At 37.6% G+C, this 20,463-nt stretch overlaps 1 protein-coding gene across 9 annotated transcripts in view; it reads right to left on the reverse strand.

Annotated features, from left to right (window-relative positions):
* GRIK1 (glutamate ionotropic receptor kainate type subunit 1) overlaps window positions 1–20,463 on the reverse strand; it is a 336,286-nt gene that overhangs the window by 53,684 nt on the left and 262,139 nt on the right. The window lies entirely within an intron of this gene.

Consider the following 20,463-nt stretch of genomic DNA (forward strand, 5'->3'; position numbering starts at 1 on the left):
CGTTATAAACCATTGCCTTGGTTCAGTAACTCAATAGCAGAACACTCCACCGTTTTATTAGCACTCATTTATTTTGTCAGTTCTAACATCTTAACATCAGTCAAATCTGCGATAGTGCCAATCTAAATGGGCAGTATGGAAACAATGACTGTAGAATAGTCTGCACGGGAAGTAAACAAAGTCTGGGAAGTCATAATATTCTGTTTTCCAAGGTCAACCCAAAGCCCTTTCAAAGCACTTCCCAGGGGAAGTGCCCCCTCCTCCCATTTTTTTCTCTGTGAAAAGGACATTAATTCAATGGTGCATTATTGAATTTTAAGGGTGTTTTTCTAGGTTGATTTAGGCCTTCCAATGACATCTGACCACTATATTTTCTTGTGGCTGCTGTATTAAATTATTCTAAACTTAGTAGTGTGTTCTCACACGTTACAGAGAGAACAACAGAAACATGTTCTCTCACAGTTTTGGAGGCCAGAAACAGAAGTCCAAAATCAGTGGGCAAAATCAGCCTGAGCAGGACCATGCTCCCTCTGGAGGCTCAAGGGAGACCATTCCATTCCTGCCTCTTCCAGTTTCTGGTGGCTGCCAGTACTCTAGTGTGGCTGCATCATCCAATCTCTGCCTCTGTGGCCATGTTGCCTTCTCTTCTGTGAAATCTCCTTCTACCTCTCTCCTATAAAGACACTTGGGCTTGCATCTAGGACCCACACAGGTAATCTGGGATAATTTCCTCACCTCAAAAATCCTTCCTTTAGAAAAAGGAACCCTTATACACTGCTGGTGGGACTGCAAATTGGTACAGCCATTATGGAAAACAGTATGCAGTTTCCTCAAAAAACTAAGAATTGATCTACCATATGATCCAGCAATTCTTCTACTGGGTATTTACCCCAAAGACTTGAAAACCTATATCTGAAAAAATATTTGCACACCAATGTTCATAGCAGCATTAATCACAGTGACCAAGACATGAAAGCAACCAAAGTGTCCTACGATAGATGATTGGCTAAAGAAGCTGTGGTACATATATGCAATGGAATATTACTCAGCCATAAGAAGAGATGAAATACTGCCATTTGCGACAACATGGATGGACCTCGAGATAATCATGCTAAGCGAAATAAGCCAGACAGAAAAAGTTGAAAATCACATATCACTTATATGTGAGATATAAACCTAAAAGCAACAAATGAACAGGACAAACAAACAGACTCATGGATGTGGACGATAGACTAGTGGTTAACAGAGGATAGGGGGTAGGGGGAGAAGGAAGGTAGACAGGTTAAAGGGGGTCAAATATGTGATGACAGAAAGAAATCTAACAATGGGAAGTGAACACACAGTGTAAATATATATATGCCTTACTGTTAAAGTGTACAGCTGAAACAATGTCATCATAAAAAAAAATCCTTCATTTAATCATCAAAGTCCATTTTTTTGTCATATAAAGTAACATTTACAGATTTCAGGGTTTAGGATATAAACCTTTTGGGAGAGCCACAATTCAGCCTATCACATGTAACAACATCATTTCAGGAACTAAAAATCACAGTAGTCTGCCCTTCACAGAACTCACATTGGACACTTTGGTGTTTTCAATAAATAAAAATGAATGACCCTGGGGGTCCTGAACTTCAGTCTTTAAGCTATTTTTGTAAACCTTGTCTAATTTGACATGACTTACAAATGAGGATAAAAGAGAGCTCAGCCCTTTGCATACACTTAGCAGTTTTTTTCCCCCTCCTGACTTTACCAAATCTTTCAGACATATGTAAGATGTGAAGAAGATCTTAAAGAGCTATACTTTATCCACAGTATTTACCCATTTAGCCAAGAGGCACAGCAATGCAAGAGAAAGAGTAAAAATTGTCACAGAGCTAGGTTCGAACCTCTGAAGTATGACTTTGGGCAAATTATTTAACCTAAGCCAGAGTTATCTCAGATTTCAGTGTTTGATTTATGCAGGGTTTTTGAGAGATTTAAATGGCACTTAACACAATTCTCAACACACTGAAAGCATTTAAAATTTTAGCAATGATTATTTTTAATACTACCTCTTATTTTCTTTCCCCACATTCCTAACTGTAGAGTTTGGCTTTGTTATTACCTCTCATGTCAAGACTCACATGTGTAGCCTTTTCTGGACTCTTTTGAATTTTATTTTACAAATCAATATTAGATTTATTGTCTCAAAATACAATTTTTATATACATGCAATTTCCCTCAGCATATAATGTACATAATGGACTCATGCTACCTACAAATTAGTCTAAATCTAGACTTTACATTTGAGGTTGTAATGGTTAATTTTATGTGTTGATTTGACTGGGCCATGGGGATGCTCAGATATCTGGTTAAATATTACCTTTGTGTGTATCTGTTAGGGTGTTTCCATTTGAACTGGTAGACTGAATAAAGCAAATTGCCCTCCCCATTAGATGTGAGTGGGCATTATCTAATCAATTGAGAACCTAAACAGAACAAAAAGGCAGAAAAAGGGAAATTTTGCTCTCTCTGCCTGAACTGAGACATGGTTCTTCTCCTGTCCTTGGACTAGGATTTATACCATTAGCAAAATTCTCCTCTTAGTTCTCATCTTCTCTAGGACAGAAACTATCTGGGAATATAGCAACTAGCAGTTTACAGTTTAGTAAGAACAAACACACTAATGTGTTTCAGTGAAGCCTCATGAGTGTAAAGATAAAGATTTGCACATAGTCATTGAAGAAAGTAGTAGAGAGAAGATGTACTTATCCCAACTGCAGGGGAAGAAAACGTCAGCAAAAATTCTTTTCTTTTCTAGGGGAAAGGGAGCCTGAGCTCTCAAAGGATGAGAAGTTAGCCAAGCAAAGATTCACAGCCTGAGAAAAAGCATGAAGTATGGAATAGACTATGTTTGCCTTGGATCCACAATGCAAGGTCAAGAATGGTGAGAAATGAGCCTGTGAAAGCAAGTGAGAGCCTGTTCATAAAGGTGTTATGAATCATGATGGTTTGCTCAGACTTTGCTCTGTAGACATTTGGGGAGCACTGGAGTATTTTAAAGATAGGGTGTCATGGGAAATATGCATTATAGAAGATGGTTTTAGCAGAATTGGGGAAGATGACTCAGAGAATGTCAAGACTATAAGCAGGGGGTTAGTTAGCAGATAATTTCCATAGAACGAAATTTATAGAAACTTTCACAATCTCACATATGGACATAGAGACAATGCAGTTCCTTCACCTCCTGTTCCAACCTGCACACCATTAAATACTATGGATATAGTTCCACAGTAAAGTGGACAGAGCTTCAGGAAGAAAGCATTGTCATTGAAATTCTTATATATAGAGTATATTATCATATCAACTTAATTGTCAAGAACCAACACAATTAGCCAAAACTTATTTTCTGGCTACTATTCAGATAGAATGGTTATCATGATAGAAGTATACATTATCATTTGATAATGCTGGAAGGTAAATTAAATCAATGTCAGGAAATAACAAGTGGATAGGGAAAGTCTATAATTTTTATCTAAGCAATCTACATGACCACACAAGATGGAGATTCTTAAGTGCCATACCACATAAAGAGAAACGCTTCTTCTGATCCTAGGACTTCTCTTTCAGAGTTTACTACCAAGGGACATCATAATGCCAAACACTAGCTCCAGCTTTAAAAAAGAGATGGCATGAGTTTCTGTTTGTTCTTGTTCATTTGTTGCTTTCATTTTTATATCTCACATATGAGTGAAATAGTTCTGTAATTTTTCTATCTGACTTATTTCACTTAGCAGATATTCTCAGCATCCATCCATATTGTTGCAAATGACAGTATTTCATCTTAGGGCTGAGTGATATTCTGTTGCATATATGTATCACATCTTCTTTACCTAGTCATCTATCAAAGGTCACTTCTGTTGTTTCCATGTCTTGTATAGAATTGTACACTTGAAACCTATTTAATTTTATTAACCAATGTCACTAATAAATTTAATAAAAAAGAAAAAATAAAATTCAAAAAGTAAAAGCAAGAGAAAAAAAGAGATGGCATATTTTTATGGTCAATAGTAACATCTGTTGTTATACTTGCTGAAATACAAGAGATCACATTCTCTTCATTGGGACCAAAAAAAATCAATATCGAATGCAAGTAAGAAACATCCTCTTGTATATATTTACATACACCTTTTGGCATCGCAGTAACCTTTTCCTCCCCATCATATACTCCTCCCACTTTTTGTGCTCTGGTCACTTCTTATTTTGCAAGTCAAGGCTGGTTTTGTGGGTTGATGAGTTAAATGAGAGTCACTAAATAAGCTACTGCATTAGAGTTATAGCATTTGCCTGAGAGTGGAAACAGTTTGTCTAAGACTGAGTCAGTGGAACTCTATTGTGTTAGGGGTTTGCACTAAGTCAGTCTTCAGGCTCCTTCTTCATGCTTTTCAAAGTGTGCTGTCCTAACCTTCCTCCTGATCTGTTTGGAAGGAGGTAGTTATCTTCATTAAGTTCTACAGGATTATCAGAAAGCTTCTTCCTAAAGGAAACTTCTTCTTCATGGGGGTCATGCTATAAGTCAATTGGATACTTATCCAGAGTTTATGGAGCTATCTGAAAACGTGCGGAATTGGTAGCATTTATCTCTCGATGTAGCATATAGCTCATAGCAGGGTTTAAAACCCAGTTCAGAAATCCAATTTCATTTCCACTAAGTGTGTCTATTGTGTTCCTTTGTTTGGATTCCATTGCGTTGGTTTTATTCTTTAATTTAGTGTTCCAATCACTGGTGTAGAGTAATTCCTACTTTTTCTTGCTTTTCTTCCCCGTTCATCCAAGTGGCAAAAATGTTCTTTTATCACACGCTAACAATGCTTCCTTTCCTGCCTCAAATATCTACAAAGACTCCTTGCCTTTATTGAACTAAAATATCTCTTGACCTTCAAATTCACATTTCCCTTATTGCCACAATTACCTGTGTCTTCCTGCTTCCCATCCCTAGATGAGAATTTCTGTATATGTCCCCCCCGCCTGCTTTATTTTGGCAAACTAATTGTTGATAAGCATTTATTAATCACCTATGCATTATTGATTAGGGTGAAGAGACAATGACTATTTCTTGGATATGGTGAATAAGATCCATAAGGAATTAATTGTCTGGGACAAAGTTGAAGCATACATAATTTAGATAATAATATATAATTATATTAGTCATAATTACAATTTGCTTGCCTTATGTAGCAGTATTTGCACAAGGGACAATTATAGTATACTTAACTGAAAACAATACTTAAACTATTGTCCCTATTTTAGGAAATAGCTTTAATTTCTACCCTGTGTTAGACCTCTTGAAAACAGCTGCTTAATGGCAATGAATCAAATGATGTGACTTCTACTTTTTTCTTATTATTTTCTTATCTGATGGTCAAGAGACAGAAGTCAAGAGACAGAGAAATCTAGAGACAAAAGAAAAACAAAAGTTTTTATTAATATATTATTTTGTATGCTCTTTTTCAAGATGATGCTTATTTTCCAAGTATATATATATATATATACACACACATATATATATGTACACATATATATATGTACACACATATATATACATACATATGTGTATATATATTAATATTGAAGAAATAAGTAGCTAGCACTTAACTTCAACTTTTAACTTCATTTAGCTAAAATGATTGCTTGTATTTATATTTAAATTGAGGGAGACTTAAATATGCAAGAGAACATATAACCCCTGTTCCCTGATACAGCCATTCTCATTTGCCATAGGCTATAAATTGTTTCTTATTGAAAGACAGGTTTCTTTTTCGAGATTCAGAGAGAATGTGCTTTTCTAGGAGACACAGTCTTTTAAGAATAAGAGTTTCTAACATTCCTTCATTTATGTATTAGAAACTATGTAAATAAAAGATGCATGGCAAACACAAAGGTGAGATTCCTTTGGGATTAGAGTAAGGTGAGGGGGAAAATCATGTTTAAATGACTATTCGATGTATTATGAAAACTTATCAAAACTTGAAAATAAAGGAAAAACATTAAAAGGCTGCGTGGCCACTGTCTAGCAGGCTCACACAAGGATGATTGATCCTCTAGGGATCTAATGGGATGTGAATGGGACTTACTTAAAGCAATATCATGATATTTTAGCAGAATTGCTAAGTCTTTTCGTTATGTTTTTCTAACATCACGTTAAGCAATACTATTTCAACCCAAATATTTTTCAGCATTCATTTCCTCAAGACAAGGATTCTAGGGTTAGGATTCACCCAGCCTCTCTCATGAACTTTTAGTCAAATGAAGAAAAGAGTCAGATCAATCCCATGGCACTTCATAAAGCTGCCTCAACTACAAAAGACTTAATTAGACTGTGGTTATTTAACTTAATGTTATAAAACAATATTCACAAATTGCGGATGAGGAAAAGATCACTAGGTGCCATACTTCAAAGATGTCGCTTTAAGCGGGAAGCGACGTACATTACTCTGTCTATTGTAGAATAATTAAGTTGAAATGGTAAAAAGTCAATTGTTTTGATACCATTAGAGTTCAATTGAATCACATTAATTAGAATAGGTTGGGCTTGTTCTCATTTAGATCAGCTTAGTTTCATTCCTCTCTGTCTTGGTACGAAGCAAAATTTACTATCAGTCATCACTGAATAAAACCTTTTATAAAAGATGGGCTTTCCAGATCTCCAATTAGCAAATTACTTTGAAAGTACACCTCCGGTTTTAATTTTTAATAATGTTATTACTGCTGCATTAAAAATACATAAAACATTTTTCTAAGAAGGGGAAGACAGCAACATGAGAACGATGAAGGTATCACTGCTGCTTAGCGTGTGATGAATGCAGAAAATGAACTTGGTTCTTTTACACTCACTGTTGAGCCTCATCCTTCAATGATACGGTTGCTGAAGCCAGTTTCTTTGTCTTGTCAGCAATTCTGACACTGATATCAGCGTCCTTAAATTCTTGCCAGATTATACTCCAAGGCACATTTGAGCAATTGAATCTGACTGATTTTGGAAGAGGCATAAAAGGAATTACACAATCAAATAGTTAATAATAAGAAGATGTTCTTAAAAGATGTATGCCAGGTGCTGATGCCCTCACCCCTGCATGGCTTCCATCTAACCACTACCCATCACACAGTTATCTGGGGCAATGGCCTTTCAAGCTCCCGGACAGGCATGTTGCCAGCAGCTGCTTCGAAGGGGGTCACATTTCAATTACAAGATAGGCTACTTATTTCCATTTAAATTCACTGAGCATAGTGAATAAGATCATCTTACATCTGCCATCAATCTTTTGCTTTGTATTTAAAAAATTACATATTGACTAAGGTTTGGAGCGTGGTATCAGATTCACATATTTCCCTCCATATCTTTCATGTGCTTCAGGCCAAAGTGCCTTCAGAGGAGACTTTGGGGCTGGTACTATATTAGCCCAGGGCTTGAGAATTGCAGCAGCTTACTTGTTTTAGAATATGTTTATTCAAAATCTGTTTCTTCTTTATTGCTTCATGCTCATTTACATTTGCATTTCATTTTCATTGTACTATGGGCGTTGGCTTGAATCCACATGTATTCATTAACATCTCAGTTCTAGTTTATCATATTTAGCCTGTCTGAAAGGGTTAGGGTAACCTAGTATCCCAGTGTCATCTCGATAATCTCTAACTATCCTTCAGGTTTAGAAACCTTGGATGTTCCTTTTTCCAGGAAGCCCAAAACCTCAAACACTGGGTTAAGTATGCTTCCTAAGGTTTCCATAGTGTCCTGTAATTTTCCCCATGAAAGCAAACATTACTCTGTATTGGACTGATTGCTTACTTGTCTGCCTTTCCTATTTCTCTTGATTCTTCAAGGGCAGACTATTAGTATTTCATGAAACTTGTATTACATGTTCTTACTGTGCCACTTGTGAGTCTGTCAATTAAACATACCAAACAGAAATCCCTTTAATAGAGGCAGTTCGGGTATAAAAGAAGCAGCAAAGATTTTGGCATCACACAACCTCAGAGTCAAATTCTCTCTCTTAAGGGTTGATCAAACCAACTGGATTTCATTTTCCTCATTTTCAAATAGGAATATACACATCTACCTTGAAGGAATGTTGTGAGGATGAGAGCTAAAATATTTTTCATATCTAAGCAGCGAAGGATGAGTATAGATGATCACGGTGCTCTCTACTTCACAGAGATTTCCATTAAGTGTAGGGATTAAGTTCAATCTCTGTCTTTAGAGATGCTGTGTTATCTGTAAAGGAAATCTCCTTATAAAGATGTAGGGTATGAAGCATGTATAAAGCATGTAACGTTAATAAGTTATTTGCCCATTAATTCATGATGGGACCACCTCCAAACATGCTAGCCTGGATGTTGATAGTGACTCTGACAATACTGAGTAGGCTGGCAGGTAAAAGCAAGCATCATGTGTTGGGTATTAACTGAGATGTATCAGGGATTTCTGTTCTGAGTGGACCTTTTCTCGCAGTAAGTCACTAAAGTGATCTCATGCAAGGTTTACAGCAGTTTTGATGGGACGAGGACATCACATGGGAAAGTATTACAAGGCAAGAATAAAATCGAAATTGGAGCTCAATCAAACTATTTGTTGAAAAAGATGTCTTCTTCCACCTTGATCCTCCTTCTTTAAATGCCCTCGAAATAGAGGCGTGCTCTCCATTGGAGGGCAAGCGAATTGTCGGACTCACTCGAAAAAGATCATCAGCTATTTTCATTCTCTCGGAGATAGTCTGGCCTTTTCTGAACTTAAATCTTTCTTGTGCTTTACTCTGAGCCCAGAGGGTTGCCAGCAGTTGTGTCTGATTGGAAAAAGTTGTGAAACAGAAACCTCATAGCATGATCCAGGCCAGAGGCTGGGGCCAGAAATTTAAATGTTCTGGGGAAAGACGCTGAAGTTGAGATGAAACAAGGATGTGTTTACTTCCTTCTCAGTCTAAGAATGTTACTTAAATGGCATGAAAGTTAACAAATCGTTTAAAATCCTAAATATTTTCTCTTGGCTCCACATGACCGCAACTTTGAGTACACTGACTAATCCAACTGTAAATTGATTTAGGAAACGTGCTTTCCTAAATTATGAGAAGTAGAAAACCTGCTTTCACATTGAGAGATGAAAAAATTCTAGTCTCCCAATGACCAGAAACAGAAACAGGAATAAATAAATCATTTCTGAATCAAGAGAAAGCTTTGCTCACATACCTGCTGAGCGAAACCAGGGACGATCTATTGAAAGTGGCTAGAAATTTCAGTTTCTTCCTAAAAACAGTCAAGTATGACACCTGACAGAACTCCTGTCATGTAATCAGGAATTTTATATAAAATTAACTTTTCAAGGATTTGGCACAGGGCGGAGTGAGGAGGCGGCGAAGAGAATCTAAAATCTACTATTGTTTGTTTCATTCTCAATTTAAAAATGTAGAGGAGGCAAATGATATATCTATATAATTCAAAACTAAAGATCCAAATACACTAATTTCTTAATTTATCGATACAAAGAACTTTCTTGCTTTAAATTCCAGGTAGAGTGGCCAATCGGTCTCGATTTGCTCAGAATTGTCTGTTATTGTTTTTTTTTTCTATTAAAGTTGACATTCAATATTATTTCATATTAGTTTCAGGGGTACAGTATAGTGATTAGATATTTATATTATTTAAGAAGTGATCCCCCCAATTAGTCTAGTACCCACCTGACATATATGTAGTTATTACGGTATTATTGACTGTATTCCCTAGGCTGTACTTCACATACCTGTGACTATTTCAAAACTACCAATTTATGCTTCTTAATCTCTTCACCTTTTACACCATGCCACCAATCCTCCAGCCCTCGTTCTGGCAACCATCAGCTTGTTCCCTGCATCTATGAATCTATTTCTATTTTGCTCATTTGTTTACTTTATTCATTAGATTCCACATATAAGTGAGATCAGTGGGTGTTTGTCTTTTTCTGTCTGACTTATTTCACTTAGAATAATGCTGTCTAGGTCCTCTATGTTGCCACAAAAGGTAACATTTTATTCTTTTTATGGTTGAGTATTATTTCATTGTGTATATGTACCACCTTTTCTTTATCCAATCGTCTATCGATGGACACAGGTTGCTTCCATATTTTGGCTATTGTAAATAATACTGCAATGAACCTAGGGGTACATACATCTTTTTGAATTAGTGTTTTAGATTTCTTCAGATAAATACCCAGAAGTGGAATTTCTGGGTCATAAGATAGTTCTATTTTTCATTTTTTGAGAAACCTCTAGGCTGTTTTCCACAGTGGCTGCACCAATTTGCAATCCCACCAACAGTGTATGAGGGTTCTCTTTTCTTCACATCCTCGCCAATACTTGTTGTTTGTTGATTTTTGATAATGGCCTTTCTGACAGGTGCAAAGTAATATCTCATTGCAGTTTTAATTTGCAGTTCTCTAATGATTGATGATGTTGAGTGTCTTTTCTTACGTCTATTGGCCATCTGTATGTCCTCTTTGGCAAAATGTCTATTCAGGTCCTCTGTCCATTTTTTAATTAAATTGTGTTTTTTTAGTGTTAAGTTGTCTGAGTTCTTTATAAATTTTATATATTAACCCCTTATCAAATGTTTCATTGGCAGATACTCCTCCCATTCAGTAGGTTGTCTTTCTGTTTTATTGATGGTTTCCTTTGCTGTAGTCCTATTTGTTTATTTTTTCTTTTGTTTCCCTTGCCCGAGGTGACATATCAGAAAAAAGATAACTAAGAGCAGTGTCAGAGAGTTTAGTGCCTATGTTTTCTTCTAGGAATTTTTTGGTTTGGGGTCTTATAATTAAGTCTTTAATCCATTTTGAGTTTATTTTTATATAACATGGTCTAATATTTTCTTATTAGCCTTTGTATTTCTGTGGTGTCAGTTATTGCTTCTTCATTTTCATTTCTGATTTTATTTATTTGGTTAGTCTCTTTTTTTTTATTGAATCTCATTAAAGGTTTATCAATTTTGTTTATCTTTTCAAAGAATCAGCTCTTGGTTTCATTGATCTTTTGTATTGTTTTTTTCAGACTCCGTTTCCACTCTGATCTTTATTATTTCCTTCCTTCTACTCACTTGAGCTTTGTTTGTTGTTTTTCTAGTTCCTTTAAGTGTAAAGTTGTATTGATTATTTGAGATTTTTTGTTTTTTGTTTTTTGAGGTAGGCCTGCACTGCTGTAAATTTTTCTCTTAGAAATGCTTTTACCATGTCCCATAGATTTTGGGTCATTGTGTTTTCATTGTTATTTGTCTCAAGGTATATTTTAATTTCTTTCTTGATCTCATCGTTAACCCTGTTCATTGTTTAATAGCATGTTATTTACCCTCCATGCGTTTGTGTGTTTTACAGTTTTCTTGCAATTGATTTCTAGTTTCATACCACTGTGGTTGGAAAAGATCCTTGATATTTCAATCTTCTTAAATTTATTGAGACTTGTTTTGTGGCCTACCAAGTGGTTTATCTTAGAAAATGTTCTATGTGCTCTTGAAAAGAATGTATATCCTGCTTTGGAGTGAAATGCTCTAAAAATATCAATTAAATCAATCTGGTCTAGTATGTTATTTAAGCTGATATTTCCTTGTTGATTTTATGTTTGTAAGATCTGTCAGTCAGTGCCAATGGGGTGTTAAAGTCCCTTCCTATGACTGTATCACTGTCGCTCTCTCCCTTTATGTTAGTCAGTATTTGATTTATATATTTAGGTGCTCCTATATTGGGTACATAAATGTTTACAAGGGTTATGTCCTCTTGTTATATTCATCCTTTTATCATTATGTATGTCTTTCTTTTCCCATTATAATGGCCTTTGTTTTACAGTCTACTTTGTCTGATATATGTTTTGCTACCCCTGATTTTTCTTGTTTCCAGTTCCATTAAGTATCTTTTTCTATCCCTTTACTTTTAGTATGTGTGTCTTTTAATCTGAAGTGAGTTTCCTGTAGACAGTGTATATGTGGGTCTTATTTTCTTATCTATTAAATAACCTTGTGTCTTTTGGTTGAAACATTTAATCCATTTACATTTAAAATGATTATTGATAGGTACATACTTACTGCCATTTTATTATTCATATTTATGTTCCCTTTTTTCTCCCCCTTCTTCTTAATGAAGACCCTTTAACATTTCTTGTAATACTGGTTTGGCAGTGATGAACTCGTTTAAATCTTCTTGTCTGAGAAGTTCTTTATTTCTCCTTCAATTTTAAATGACGGCCTTGCTAGGTAGTGTAGTCTTGGTAATGAATCCTTGCTTTTCATCACTTTGAATATTTTGTGCTGATTCTTTCTTGCCTGCAAAGTTTCTGTTGAGAAATGAGCTGATAGTCTTATGGGAGCTTCCTTGTAAGTAATAAGCTGCCATGCTCTTACTGCTTTTAAGATTCTTTGTCTTTAACCTTTGGCATTTTAATTATGACGTTTCCCTGTGGTGGGCCTTTTTGGGTTCATCTTCTCTGAGCCTCTCTGTGCTTCCTGGACTTGTATGTCTACTTCTTTCACCAGGTTAGGTAAGTTTCCTATCATTATTTCTTCAAATAGAGTCTCAGTCCCTTGTTCTCTCTCTTCTCCTTCTGGTACCCCTGTGATGCGAATGTTGGTGTGCTTGATATCGTCCCAGAGTCCCTTAAACTATTTTCATATTTTTTTCTTTTCTTTTTGCTGTTTTGATTGGGTGTTTTCTGCTACCTTGTCTTCCAGATAACTGATTAGATCCTCTGCTTCATCTAAGCTGCTGGTGATTCCTTCTAGTGTATTATTCATTTTAGTTATTGTAGTCCTTATTTCTGACTGGTTCTTTTTTATGGTTTCTATGTCTTTTTTATGTTTACTATCTCTTTGTTGAAGTTATCACTAAGTTCCTAGAGCATCTTTATAATTATTGTTTTGAACTCTGTATTTGGTAGATTGCTTGCTTCCATTTCATTTAGTTCTTGTTCTGGAGTTTTCTTCTGTTATTTTATTTGAGACATATTTCTTTTTTTTCTCATTTTGGCTGTTTCTCTGTTTGTTTCTATTTATTAGGTAGATCTGTTATGTCTTTCAGTCTTATGTAGCCTTTTGTAGTAGGTGCCCTGTGGGTTCCAGTGGCACTCTGGGAACATACCTTGTGTGTGCCCACCTTTTGTAGTTGAGCCTTGATTCCTGTTGGCATGTTGGTGGGTCATATTGATCCTTAGGCTGACTGGCCATGCCCACAGCACATGAGCTGCTCTGTGTGGGCTAACTCCAAGGAATGAAATTTACCCCAGCAGGCTCTGGTGCCTACCAGGACCGCATTTGGAGTGTGCCCTTTTTGGGGTAATTAGGTGGTGCTCGGTTGTGGTCTGAAGCTGGCTAACAGGTATATTGGGTCTGGGGCCCTTTAGGAGGGGCTCCCATGCAGGCCAAGGTCAGCTGTTGCCTATGAGCGGTCACCTGGTAGAAGCCACAAAGTGCTCTGTGGTTAGTCACTTGCCTGTACTGAACCTAGAGGTGCGTGGGAGAGGACACACTGTGAAACGAGGCTGGCTGCCACCTGTACCGAGGCTGGGGCAGCTCAGCAAAAGGCCCAGAGCACCCCAAGGCCTGTTGCTGCCTTCTGGCTGCTCATGTCTTAGCTGATGCAAGAGCCTCAGGCAGTATGTGAGTTGGGTGAGGTGGGGTCTCAGGGAATCACCAGGATAGGGCAAGTGGTGTTTACCAGGTTAATGCAGATTTAGGTTTGGTGTCAGTATTGAGCTTGGAGCTTTTCAGAGCACACCAAGGCCAGCTGCCACCAGCCTGGGGCCTGCGGAACCCCGAGAGTTGTCCAAGAAAAACTGCAGCCTGGGCCGGGGCTGGCTGCTGGCTGTTGAAAGTGCCTCCAGGGGTGTGCCAGCCAAGGTGGGCTATTTGCTGCTAAAGAGGCTTTTGCAGTTCATGAGATAAGGCTGGCTGTCCTCACAAAAGTACCTCCGGCTGTGCAGTAGAGTTGGGTGGGGCGGGGTCCCAGGGATCACACAGATGGAGTGAGTGGAGCTCACCAGGCCAATGAAAATTCAGATTTAGCTGCGTGGGGGGAGGGCTCAACACAGGGAAGATGGCGCCCATCGGTGGCCGCCCCCGGAGGAGGACTCAGCACAGGGACAGGGTGGCTGGTCCTCCAGTCCTTGCCCAGAAGCTGCACAACTCAGTCTCTCCCTGCACGTCTCTGACACCTTCCAAGCTCCTGACCCTCTGCTAGGATGAGCGCCAGCAAGCGAGTGAGTCTGTGCGTCGGCCCTTTAAGACGGTGCCTGGGTTTTCGGCAGCCTTCCGTCTCACCCAGGTAGATTGAATCCCCACTGTTTTTCACAGCCAGGTGTTGTGGATGCTCCTCTTCCTCGCACCAGTGTTTCAGCCTGGGAAGCCTGGTGGGTGGCTAAGGTCCCTCGTTTCTCAGTGAGCTGTCCCTCCGGATTCTCAACTGCCACACGAGGTTGTGAGACCAGTCTGTTTTGCATCTCTGCCCCTCCAAACAGTCCCCATGTGGCTTCTGTATATTCTTAGTTATAGTACTTGTGTTCAGCTAGCCTTTGGATGGTTCTCCAGGCTGATCATTCTATAATTTAGTAGTAATTTTAATGTGGTCATGGGAAGAGGTAAGCACAGCATTTACCTACATTGCCATCTTGCCCTGGGGCTGCCTGTTCGAAAGTCCTGTGTCCAGGGGACATCTTTAGTCACAAGTGAACCAGGACAGTTGGTCATCCTAATTTCAAGACAATTTTAATATTGAATTGTCCTTTATTAAAGTAAATAGGCTCACAGTATCAGTCAAGGTGTTATTTCTGTTTTTGAAAATCACAAAATGTTCTTTACTTCCATAACTCAACTGAAAAAGGTCTTTCTGGGTCATGTGTTTCAATATAGTTTGTTAATTTTTAAAGCTTTATTGAGGTATAATGACAATTAAAAATTGTATGTATTTAAGACATTCAACTTGATGATTTAATACACATACGTATAAAGTGTTCTAATTTCTGAATCAGTAAAATACAACATCCCACAACATAGGTGCAACATTCACTCTGTGCACTCAGTGGGTTCAGCAGATCGCAGTGCTGGAGAAGATGTCATGGATGATCTAATTCCTAAATTTTATAGGCAAAGCAAATACATGTAAGTCAAATTCAATGCGAGATGTTCTAAGAATATTTCCTGTTCAAAAAATCCTATAATAAACCTTTCATAAATGTTAGTAATTGGTCTTAAAAGACTGAATTGTCATACCAGCGTAGTTTAAGTTGTCTATGTTGGCATGCGTAATTTAGAATGAAATTTGTCTTTTTCTTCATGTGCACTCACGCAGGGAGTGTTGGCTGCCCTTGGCCTACAGAAGCTTGATAGCTTAGTGATGCCTGGGAAGCTGTGCCCCAATCTCCCAGTGGTTTATAGCCAATGAATGAGCAGTATTCGGGTGTGTTAGCCTCATAGGGGAACCACACATACTGGGGTGAAATGCATGTTACAAAAGTCTCCTGGTGGAATAAATTTGAAGCTAGATTTCTCCTGGCGTCTTTCTCTCCTCCACCCGACTTCCCTCACTCCCTCACTAGTTTCTTCTGAGAGCATTCCCCAAGAAATTACTTGCCCAAGAGTCCCCATCTCCAGTTGTACTTCTACGGAACCTGTTCTATACTATATCTTATGATATATAAATAAATAATTTACTAAAATTTATTCAAAACTGGCATTCGCTATTGTTTGGTCATTTATGTTAATAACGCTAGTATCTTCAACAATGTAAAACTTTCCATAAGAGAAGAAGATGGAAATCAGCATATTGACTGCCTATCAGGTTATATCTAATCTAATTTAATTATGATCAAGACCCTGCAAGGTAGGCATTTTTACCTCCTTTTTTTTTATCCATAGGAAACGGAGTCTCATGTAGGTCAAGGTAGAATCGTTATTTAATGGGGAATCCAGCTTAACTTAGGTTTTGTCTCATTGCAAAGACTTTGTTAATACTGACTGTTTTTTGTTATTTTGCTCTTTTGTCTTCCTTTACTTCTCTCTCCTTTTGTCTTCAATTCCTCAATTTATAATCCCAGTCTAAATGTGATGAAAAAATCTTTATTTCACCGATAATGAAGAATCTCACAGTCAAAGTGAAAATTTTTGGACTTGAATTTTTTATAAGCTGTAATTAATTAGAAAATTCATATCTGAAATAATGAAAATAGAATGAATAAAGAGCACTCATATAATTTAGTTGGGAAGTTTGATCCTATGTTAGAGTCAACATATTATGCACTAAAGTCTGAAATGTGAATTCTATCAAGCTAAACATACACAGAATAATTGTCTAAAGCTCAGCTAACCTTTTATAAAGAGCATTTTATTTGTTATCTTTGTTTTCAAAATGTTTTGTTGGCAAATCTTGTTGATAAATGTGAAGACTGTGAGGGTAATTGCAATCCTTGGCTAAATGTGTGCTTTGTGTAAAGATGTTTTGTTTCCATTTCTAATAATAGCAAGATGAAAAGAAAATCTGTAACTCATTGAATGGAGCAAACTTAATCCAGGTTCAAACCTGGGTCAACGGTTTGTCACATTCACAAATTTTCATTATTTCTTTAAAGTCCCTTGCAATTGTTGGAATTGTCTTTTAAAATATTTGACAGGACCACACTCATCATCTATATTGATCCAGAAAATTGTTACTTTTCAATTCCTTGCTAAGAAGAATTTTAATCACAAATACTGTTCACTCCTCCACCACTACATCCTTTTTTTCTCTGGTCAGATAATGTTGTTACCAGCCTGCTTGGCACTGGTTCAGAATACTTATTTTAAAAAGGCGTAGAATATATAGAATGGATAAAAGAAAGAGGCTTTCATAAAAGACAATGCCTTTACTCTTATTTTCATGCCACATAAACTTTAAAGATATATTTTCCATAGACTCAATGAAAGAAACAAATGAGTAAAAAACGTCTAACATTTATACCTAAAAGATCAGCTCAAGTTATTAGTATCAAGACCTGACTTTCCAAGGCAAACCATTGATTTACATAAAAACCAACAAGGAACGTTTTCATCCTTTTCTCTTAGTGTTCCTTCACGGGCTGCACATAGAAGGAGTCAGTATTCAAATATAATTTTCAAGTGATAATTAGTCTGACGTTCAAATCACTGGTTTGTAATTTCAGTAATGTAGACAACGAAAGCCCTGGTCATGGGCTGAACTTGTCATTTGGTCCGTGGAAGACCAAGAAGGGAAGGTGAAGGATGATGAAGAAACTCGCCCTCCTCCTCTGCAACACCCACTTCTTTCCTCATATCCCCAACTCTCCTGCTGTTCTGAAAATCAGAGAAAAAGGAAGGTTCGATCTTGCCCTTTCTTCTTTCCTTCCTACCACTTTCCATCCCACAGCGTGAGTTCATCGCCGCTCTGTGTTGCTTTGTTAGATTTTCACTTAGATCTGACATCTCAAGGGCAAGAGGCCATGCTTATTTTGGCTTAGGTCTATTAATGTCTCTTTCAGTATTTTTCCTCTTGTGAACACTAATGAAAGTTTACATAGGAATAATGGCACAAAATAAAGCATCGATATACCTCACATTTTTGGTTAGTGATGAATTATAAAATACACAGGGGATAGAGGGTGGGCAACATGATTTAACTTCATCTTCATACTTAAAATGCAATCTTTCTCAAATTGGCATAAGAGATTATCTAAGTCTCTAGAGGTTGAAATACACACACACACGCACAGTGTATATAATGTATATAATATATAATGAATATACATATATATAATGTATATATTTAGTCATTTCTTCAGGTACACACTTTTCTCAGGTACATTCTCAAAATCTCTGACCTACAGAATTGGTCTGAATCATTAGCACATTCTTTATGAGCTAGCCTCTACTCATCATCTACTATTTTACCTTCTACCATGATTCATTCTGTCACCAACTAGTCTCCAAGTATGGAGTACCCTTTCCCCCATGCTGCGTGCCACACTCCAACTCATTGTCTAACACTGAGGCCAACTCTCACATCCTCTGGGAAGGTTTTTGGAGAAACTCAGGCGGAAGAACGCTATTGCCCTTGTGACCCGCTCTGTACCTTAAAGATACTTCTAACCTCTAAGTCCCTCAAAGGTAAGGCACATATTTCCTTTCATGTCTATCTTATTTGAATCTACTTTCCTTGAAGTCAGGGCCCATGTCTCACCTATCTTATCAGTATAGATCTTGTCACTATTCCCAACACATAGTCTATCTTGCTTAATATTGAATGTAGAATAAACGTTTCAGAGAAATCTTGATAAATGATATGTACGAGTATTTGTTCCTTCATTAAATGGTTCTACTCTGTAAAAATTTCAAAATATAGGTGATGTAGCTGACATTCACTTGTTTTCTTGCTATAATGGAATCTCGACTCTTAGTTCTTCCTAACTCTCAGCTGATGGTGTTGTTATCTTACTGAGAAAGCAGAGGTGATGAGTTACTACTGTCATGTCTACGATCTCATCACCAGCATCCAATCTTATATTCTCTCGTTTCCCTCCTGTCACTGCAAATGAACCATCCACGCTTGTATTCACGCGTGCACCAGACTCCCTCCCCCCTTACCTGTACAGAGCCATTGCTCCAACAGTTTCTCTCTCTCTCTCATTATCGACTTGTCCTTCTCTGACTGGATCATTCCAATCAGCATGCAGATGTTGCTACAAACTATTTCACCTTTGGAAAACTCAATCGCACAGCCCAATATGCTGGATATTTTCACAAATGCTATTCGCTTTCATTCTTGCAACTGTGTGTAGTCGAAAGCATTAGCCTTGTCTGATGACACAAGGGTGTGAGGTACATAGAGGTAATAAAAAATGAGGCATGGATTTAGACCCGTATTTTCTGACTCCAAAGACAGTGTTCAGCTGAGAAGATGACCAAATGTATTAGGATAGGAGCCAAAGAAGAACACGCCCTGTTGTATGAGTGTCCGCAAGAATGACTCTGATTTGTTTTTGATGCTCAGAGGCTGTTCAGCTTACTCCTCCATCACAGTTTCCTCCACAGCAATGTGAGAGAGCTGGGGAATTTGCCATATTCCCATTAAACTTTAACATTCTATCATTCTGTGATAGCACTTAGGGAGTAAAATGTAATTCTGCCAAATGGTGAAGTTGCTGAATAACTGGACATCAGAGAAGTTATGGGTTACTATATTTTCAGTCTAAAGCTTTTCAATTCTTTTACTATTCTATAAATGCAATGAAAGTAAAAGAAAAGCATAGAAGACACAATCATATTTGGCATCAAAGAAGTCTGACTACTCACTGGCCAGAGAGAGCCAGATGTAATACAACCCCTGATCATTTCATTCTTCAGGGCAGAGCAAAACTCTGGGCCGTTGGCATCTGTGCCTTTTCAGGCTTCCAGGAGGCACAGCTATGCCATAGACTCAGGAGTTTTGATGAATGTTCTGAATTTCACAAGGTTATTAGAAATATCTTTTAAAATAAATAAAAACACATGCATAAATAAAGAAGTATTGTTAAGTGTTTTGGGGTATTCTGGTTACATACCGCTAAGTGGAGATTAAAGCTCTACATAGCAATCTTCAAGTTGTGGAAACTTAGATTTGAGAGGCGTGGAACACAGAAATGGGGACCATTGGCTTTATGGTGCAACAGCTATGGTTGCATCATGTTCTAGCTTATAACCTCGGGCCAGTCATCCAGCCTTGCTAAACCTCAGTCGGTTTTGTCATATAAAATGGAGATACGACTCATCAGGCTGTTGTGAGGATCAAGTGAGCAAATAGATTTAAAGCATTTAAAACGTTGTATGTTTCTAATTATTGTTGCCCCCAAATTATTATTTCCTCAGAAAGCCTCTGAAGTTCTCCTAACAACTTGTCTTCAAAGTAACTGAAAATGATGTGCACTTTAATGCAAGACTAAGCTTTGGCTTAGTTGTTTAATTGTTTAGTTGTTTAGTTGTTTTTTTGTATGTATGTTTGTTTTGTTTGTTTGTTTTGCTGAGTGCATGAGCTCTCTTAGAAGTCAGCCTTTGGCATTTGGAAGGATGCCGCATCCCACCTGCCTTTTAGGTGAGCAGTTAAGTGAGGAAGATTCTTTACCAGCGGGCACTAAAAAGACCCCTGGCTCATGTCAGGATCCATCCACCAGTCACCACCAATGCAGATCCCTTCTTCCTTCTTCAGATTTCCTTCCAATTGCACTTCTGCAATTTTTGTTGCTCCTTAATAACATCTATTTCACATAGTTTAGGTGGACAAGGAGCTCCCAATGTGATTGGCTATTATTTTCAAATATATCTTTACCTTGCTTCTGTCCTAGACCCTCTTGAAACGTTCAAGGTGGTGCTCCTGGCTATATACCCCTCACCATCAGGAACCACAATAATCTTTGCATCCCCCACAAGACAAACATGTGAACCACTCACTTAATAAAG

Source organism: Pteropus medius, unplaced genomic scaffold, assembly GCF_902729225.1.
Source record: "Pteropus medius unplaced genomic scaffold, Ma_sr-lr_union100, whole genome shotgun sequence".
Taxonomy (NCBI): Eukaryota; Metazoa; Chordata; class Mammalia; order Chiroptera; family Pteropodidae; genus Pteropus; species Pteropus medius.